We start from the raw sequence: 7,992 nt of genomic DNA, 5'->3' as shown, positions 1-7,992 counted from the left end.
GACATGAGGTATCTCAGTATATTCCCCAAGTAAAACAGTGTCTAAGATGTTTGAAGTATGGTCACATAGCTAAATATTGTAAAAATGCAGAAGTATGCTCAATATGCACGGAAAACCATAACTTTAAATCATGCACAGTGGCAATAATCAATGCCAAATGCGTAAACTGTGGTGGGAACCACGTTGCCATCTCATCTCAATGTCCTATTAAAAAGAAGAAAGTAGAAGAAAATAAAATAAAGTCTAAAACTGTTACCTATGCAAATATATTTGACGAAAAATCTTTTCCACAACTTACGAACAGACATATAGAAACTCAATTACAAAACTTAACTAAGTCCGAAATTTTTATGAATCTTTTAACCAAATCAATTCTTAAAGTAATTAATGACCAAAAAAATGATATACCAATTAACACTGGTTCCATACGTAACATCCTGCGTGAAACTTTCAGTCAAAAAACCTTATTTCCTTCTTAATGGATCATTTAAATATATTACAATGGAACTCACAAAGTATTCTTTGCAATAGATTATATTTAACACATTTCTTATACGAGCAAGATATTCATTTAGCAATTATATGTGAAACTTGGCTTCGTCCAGAAACCGTTTTCAAAATTAAAGGTTTTAACGTTGTTAGACATGATTCAGGCAATAAGCACAATGGAGTGGCCATTTTAATCAAAGATACTATTCAGTACAAGCATTTGCCAACTTTTTCAGATAATGGTCTCCAAAACATATGTGTGACAATTTTTCTTAATAATAAAGAATTAAGTTTAATTAGTTGTTACTGTCCTACTTATAGTTATCCCAGATTCGATAAAACTAAATTAGATAATCTCATAAAATCTATTCCACATCCTTTTATTTTGGCCGGTGATTTCAATGCTCACAATACATCTTGGGGTTGTAATTCAACATCACGTCGTGGTAGAGAGATTTTAGACGTCATCAATGATAATTGTCTAGTTCTGTTGAATGATGGGCAGGTTACTACTGTTGGATCTTCATCATGGCGTCCAAATGCATTAGACCTTACAATAGTTTCTCCAGAACTTGCCATGTCTTGTGAATGGTCTGTACATAACGATCCTCTCGGCAGCTATCATCTTCCAGTATTAATTAAATTCCATTTAACAACTGCAACTGATATCCACAACACACTTCATACAACTCTTCCTGTTTATCCAAATTACAAATGTGTCGATTGGAATTCTTATAAAAATCGTGTAGATGTTGGTCTTCAAAAAATAAATTTCAGCCAATATTCATCTTTAGAAAGTTACGATATATTCTGTAAATTATTGGTCGATTCAGCTCAGGCTTGTAGTGGCGTTTCTCGTAGTAAACAAAATATATCATCTCGTAAAGGTCCTATTCCACGACCTAGACTACCTTGGTGGAATTTGAAATGCTTTGATGCTGTTGTAAAATCTAAAGAGGCATATGTGAAGTTTAAAAATTGTCCATCACAAGAAAATTATATAAACTTTAAAAAACAACAAGCTTTTAAAAAACTTACATTAAAAATAGAAAAACATAACAGTTGGGTCCGTCTTTGTGAATCATTCAATCGCTCAACACCATTGTCTTTGATCTGGAAACATATGAGGAAATTTGGTAAAATTTATAATTCAAAAGGAGAGCAAGATGGTTGGGTTTTGGAGTTTCTTGAAAAATACAGTTCTGTTTATCAAAATCAGCTACAAATTGAAAATGTTTTGTCAACTAATAACAACAGTTTTTTATGTGATTCTTTTACTCTCCAAGAGTTGAAATCTGCAATCGCTTCTCGTAAAGATACAGCATTCGGTTTTGATGGTATTCCATACATTTTGTTTAAAAATCTCAGTGATTCTGCTCTGAGAAAAATATTGTTGATTTTGAATGAATTGTGGTTAAATATTGAAATCCCAACAGACTGGAAAATTGACATTTTAGTACCTGTATTAAAACCTCAAAAACCTAAATACAATGCTAATTCTTATCGCCCAATAACTCTCACTTCATGCGTGGGTAAACTTTTTGAACAGTTGTTAAAACAAAGATTGGAATTTTTTGTTGAAAAATATAATTTAATATCTGACAATCAGTATGGTTTTCGTAAAGGTAAATCTGCACATGAAAGCTTCTGTCAATTGCATTTAGATATTTGTAATAGTGTTGTAAATAAAGATTGTCTTGTTGCTGTATTTTTTGATATTTCTGGAGCATTTAACAGTGTTGATATTGATGTCCTCTTCAAAGAACTGTGTGGTTTAGGTATACCTGTCAAAATTGTAAATTGGGTTCATAATTTCTTACTAAATAGAAAGGTTTATGCTAAATATAATGGTAAAATTTATGGTCCTATGTCTTCTTCAACAGGTGTTTGTCAAGGAGGAATATTGTCACCCCTGTTATTTCTTTTGTATATACACAGATTAAATGAAATATTAGGCACTAATATAAAAAACTTACAGTTTGCAGATGATTTAGTAATATACGCTAGTGGGAAAAATATCCAGCAAGTGATTGCTGATATAAATTTAGCTCTAACAAAGTTACATGAATATTTTAGTTACTTAAAACTTGAAGTTAATGCGGCCAAATCAAAAGTTTTGGTTTTTGGTAAACATTCTTCTATTCCTCCCGTAGTATACAACAACTTACCATTGGTTCTGTCGTTAGAGGCTAAATTTCTTGGTGTTTTATTCACAACTTCATTATCCTGGAATGAATATGTAGAATTAATTATTGCAAGAGCCAATAGAGCTTTGAATATATTAAAGAGTTTGTCAAAAATCAGTTGGGGAGCAGACCCTAAAATACTGCTGATGTTGTACAAATCATTGGTCAGAAGTCATTTTGAATATGGTTTTTTGTGTTTTGGTTCAGTCCATAAACTTGTTGATAAACTTGATAAAATACAAAACAATGCCTTACGCTTAATTACTGGTGCATTTAAAACCACACCTATTAATGCAATGCAATTAGAGTGTAATTTACCACCAATCAAAATCAGACTAGAGCATCTAAAAGAAAGATTCATTTTAAAAATATATACAAATAAAAACAATACATTACTTAATTATTTGTCATCTGCTTCTTCTACTTTCTTCAATAAATGTCCATTTGTTCTTGAAAATATATCTGGGTTTCTTCAATTTCTTCATGATGCACATATTCAGCGAAATGAATCCCATTTTCCTTGTTATCAAGGTGAATTTGAAAGTAAATACCCTGATATAAATATAGTAATAGATTCTGAATTACATAGAAAAGAACAAGTATATGAAAAATTTTTTCTTGGCGAGATCATAGATTCATTTATACAGATGGGGCTAAAAATGATATATGCACATCTTTTGCTGTTTATGATAGTGTCCTGAAAGATGGACTTGGATATAAACTTGATAACAATTTGAGCATATATTCTGCTGAAGCTGTTGCAGTTCTGTCTGCATTGCAACATATAGATAAGCATAAAATTACTTGTTCAAAGTGGGTTATTGCCACTGATTGTATGAGCCTATTAAAAAGTCTTGAAAATAATGTAAATAAAACAAATGTAAATTATTTAGTGTATAGTATAAAACAACTTTTGTATTATTTGAATGTAGTTTGTCATGTAAATATTGTACTAGTTTGGGTTCCATCCCACATTGGCATATTGGGCAATGAAAAAGCTGACCATTTAGCAACCATGATAACAAATTATAGTGTGGGTTCTGTCCCATATTTTGAAGTTGGAATTCCTTTCACAGATATTCATAGTTGTCTTAAAAAAAGAATGTGTGATAACTGGAAGAAACATTGGGATCATTCTACTCAAGTCTTATCTAAGGGTACTTGGTACAGTCTTTTGAATTCTGAAGTAAATAAAAGACCTTGGTTTTGTAAAGGAGAATATGTAAATAGAAAGTTTTATTCTATTTTATGTCGTTTGAGGTTTGGTCATTGTCGTCTGAATTACCATCTATATCGTATGAGAATGATTCTCAGTGACTTGTGTGATCGTTGTGGAAATGCTGAACAACAATCTATAAACCATATTCTATTTTCTTGCCCATCCTTTAACATTCAGCGCCTTGTGTTAATGGATGAGTTACAGGACGTTTATGGATCTTCAAATTTGGTACCGCGCTGCATACAAGATCTATTGAAGAATGAGTCTACATACCAGTATATTTGCAAATTTTTTGTAAATACTGGAATAGAATTATAATCTAAATTGGCGATCTGAATTATAAAAAAAAAAAAAATTCAATTTGACATATGTCAGTATATTTTCAAGGAAAAGATTACAGGACTTGACGTACCAACTAAGAATACTATGGACTGAAAACACTCCCGGATTATGAAAAATGAAAATGTAGAAAATGAAATAACGGAAGACAATACATTGTTACTTAAAAACTTAAGACTAATTTTACGAAAGACGAGGCTGTAAGGACTCAGTCCATTGCCTGCTTGCAAGAGCAAAACATTAAAAAAAAAAAAAAAAAAAAAAACAATAAAATGAAATAATAATTGTATACGTAAAAAAAAAATATTTGTCTGAATAGGCTTTATTATTATTATTAATAAAGAAAAAAGCTATGACAAACTCAAATTTTGTTTTGTCTACCATTATAATAAACTAATTCCGATGTAGTTGTTTCCCTAAAGACGTTTTAACTGTGTTTTTTTTTTTTTTTTTTTTTTTTTTTTTATTGCTTAGATGGGTAGACGAGCTCACAGCCCACCTGATGTTGAGTGGTTACTGGAGCCCATAGACATCCACAACGTAAATGCGCCACCCACCTTGAGATACAAGTTCTAAGGTCTCAAGTATAGTAACGACGGCTGCCCCACCCTTCAAACCGAAACGCATTACTGCTTCACGGCAGAAATAGGCAGGGTGGTGGTACCCACCCGCGCGGACTCACAAGAGGTCCTACCACCAGTACAAAGTAAGCAAGTGTAAGCAATTAATGTGAACAAGTAAGTAAGTCGATCACGTTCCATTGTGACTATCACTAATTGTATGAAGAATTGCTAGTGGGTTTGCCAAGAATTTTCTTTCAGACGACGAAAAAGAATTGTGTCGAAATCGATCGAACCGTCTACAAAAGATACTACGCTATACATGTGTCGATTGATTTTTTTATTTAGATTTGCGAAATGAAACTTTTTTTGATATAATCATGTGCAATTTGTAAAGAAAGTTACAGTCCTCGGCAATAAATATTGCAAATCGATCTACAGAAAGAGAGAATCGGCTAATTTCGGCTTCATAGTGGTATCTCTATCGCACATTAGCTGTGTGACGTTTATTATTATTTATTTTTATTTTTATTGCCCTTGTATACAGACTGAAGTCGTCGTGGCCTAACGGATAAGACGTCCGGTACATTCGTATTGAGCGATGCACCGGTGTTCGAATCCCGCAGGCGGGTACCAAATACCAATATTTCTAATGAAATACGTACTCAACAAATGTTCACGATTGACTTCCACGATGAAGGAATAACATCGTGTAATAAAAATGAAACTCGCAAAATTTTAATTTGCGTAATTACTGGTGGTAGGACCTCTTCTGAGTCCGCGCGGGTAGGTACCACCGCCCTGCCTATTTCTGCCGTGAAGCAATAATGCGTTTCGGTCTGAAGGGTAGGGCAGCCGTTGTAACTATACTGAGATCTTAGAACTTATACCTCAAGGTGGGTGGCGCATTTACGTTGTAGATGTCTATGGGCTCTAGTAACCACTTAACACCAGGTGGGTTATGAGCTCGTCCACTCATCTAAGCAATAAAAAAAAAAGACGAGCATACGGCCCACCTGATGGTGAGTGGCTACCGTCGCCCATGGACTACAGCAATGCCAGGGACAGAGCCAAGCCGCTGCCTACCGCTAAAACATTACCGTTACACTTTTTAATACACTGAGATAGTGCTTCTTATTTCTAGCCTCCATAATTGTATGATAGGTACCGCCACAAGTTTAATATAGAACTCCAAACTTCAAGAAAAATACTTTAAAGATTACATATCATCATTATCTTGCTTTTCTCCCAGTTACCTGGGGTCGACGCAAAATGTTTTCTCCTTCCATATTCTTCTATCATATACCGTTTCTTCGCTCACTCCCCTCTTACCCATATCGTCTTTCACTCAATTCATCCATTTCTTCTTAGGTCTACCTCTTCCTCTATATCATTCCACATTCATAGTTAACATTTTCTTACCAACCTCACTTTCATTTCGTCTCATCACATGTCCATACCATCCCAAACGCGCACTTCTCAGCTTCACTGTCACAGGTGCCACTTTCGGACTTCCTCTAACATATTCGTTCCGTATTCTATCCATTCTTGTTATTCCATACATCCATTGCAACATTCGCATCTCTGCTGCATGCAATCGCCTTTCATCAGCCACTTTAGTGGTCCAACAAGCTGATCCATACAAAGATTTTTTAAGATACTGTAAAGATTACATATGTATGTATAAAATCAAATCAAATCAAATCAAAAAAGTTTTATTCAACATAAATGAAAGTACATACTTGTTGAACGTCAAATAATCCGTGTACCAGCGAATTTAGCTAAGAATAGATGCGTGCTTATTATTAAGATGTCGAGATTTATCCCCGTCATTTTATATATTGTTACACTCGCGAAATAAGTAAAAGTGTAAGCTCTTTTGTGTTTACGCATAAGTATACTTATTTAAGTTATTTTGTTGAATTTAATACTTGAATTAGTTTTAATATATGAATAATATCGATACCTCTGTTAGTTTTATATATGTAAATTAGTGTTATAAGTTTTTAAAGAAATATACGAGATTTTATTATTCTTTGTTTTTATTAAGTTTCCATTATTAATCGATTAAAATAAAGACAATGGCATCGACAACGACATGGGTGCTGGATTCCGCCATTCTGCTGTGAAGCAGTCCTGCGTGGGTTAAGGGGTGGGACAGACATTATTATTATACTTTTTATTGCTTAGATGGGTGAACGAGCTCACAGCCCACCTGGTGTTAAGTGGTTACTGTAGCCCATAGACATCTACAACGTAAATGCGCCACCCACCTTGGGATATAGGTTCTAAGGTCTCAAGTATAGTTACAACGGCTGCCCCACCCTTCAAACCGAAACGCATTACTGCTTCACGGCAGAAATATGCAGGGTGGTGGTACCTACCCGTGCGGACTCACTAGAGGTCCTGCCACCGATAATATTGAGTCTACGACCTCATCTTAAGAAGAGTAGCGGCTTTTCACAAATAGGCGGTTTGTGAGATGGGGAATGAGGAGTGGCCATTGACTTGGTTACCAGTCTTGGAGCAGCTCTGGACAATTCTTCGGAGAAGACAGTGATCACAAACCCTAGCGAATAGAGATTATGCAGATTACTGTTTCTATTTTTAAATTTAAAAACAAAACAACGTAGCATTTGTTAAATTCAAATAAAACACATCCCATCCCTTCGTGTGACATTAACATAGAAATGAGAAAAATTTCGTTACAAAACTTTTTAATAATTGTAATCAAAGTTTATTATTTGTGTGCGTGGATTTTTTAACTACGCTAGACAGTAACGTAAAATGGATTTTCAGTTTTTGGCTCTAGTCCATACAATGTGGATATTTTATTGTCATTAAAATCATGTTTATTGGATAGCAGTATTTCTGGTTGGATGCAGTCTGAGAGCGCACTGATAAGTGCTAAATGTCTATTTATTTCTCGAAGTAGACCATCATCATCATAAGCTTACGGAACATTGCTTGCTAGACATTATTACTGGTGGTAGAACCTCTTGTGAGTCCGCGCGGGTAGATTTTTTTTTTTTTTATTGCCCTTGTAGGCAGACGAGCATACGGCCCACCTGATGGTGAGTGGTTACCGTCGCCCATGGACTTCAGCAATGCCAGGGGCAGAGCCAAGCCGCTGCCTACCGTTTAATACTCTCCACAAGCCTCGTTTGAAGAAGGACATGTCATAGCGCTCGGGAAACAC

At 34.6% G+C, this 7,992-nt stretch overlaps 1 long non-coding RNA gene across 3 annotated transcripts; it reads right to left on the bottom strand.

Annotated features, from left to right (window-relative positions):
* Positions 1-244: 244 nt before the first annotated feature.
* Positions 245-4,242, bottom strand: LOC149499740 (uncharacterized). Of its 3 annotated transcripts, XR_016325521.1 has the most exons (5): positions 4,168-4,242; positions 3,072-3,227; positions 2,658-2,715; positions 1,528-2,273; positions 245-1,439 (listed from the first exon to the last, which is right to left on the bottom strand). It is a non-coding gene; the product is annotated as an uncharacterized LOC149499740 (long non-coding RNA). The 3 variants fall into 3 exon arrangements; XR_016325520.1 differs by having other exon boundaries at positions 3,072-4,239; XR_016325519.1 differs by lacking the exons at positions 2,658-2,715; positions 3,072-3,227; positions 4,168-4,242 and having other exon boundaries at positions 1,528-2,651.
* Positions 4,243-7,992: the final 3,750 nt, after the last annotated feature.

This window comes from Bombyx mandarina, chromosome 26 (assembly GCF_030267445.1).
Source record: "Bombyx mandarina strain Sakado chromosome 26, ASM3026744v2".
In the NCBI taxonomy this organism is placed as follows: domain Eukaryota; kingdom Metazoa; phylum Arthropoda; class Insecta; order Lepidoptera; family Bombycidae; genus Bombyx; species Bombyx mandarina.
Note: the sequence above shows the minus strand (reverse complement) of the source record. Positions and strands in the feature narration are given on the sequence as shown.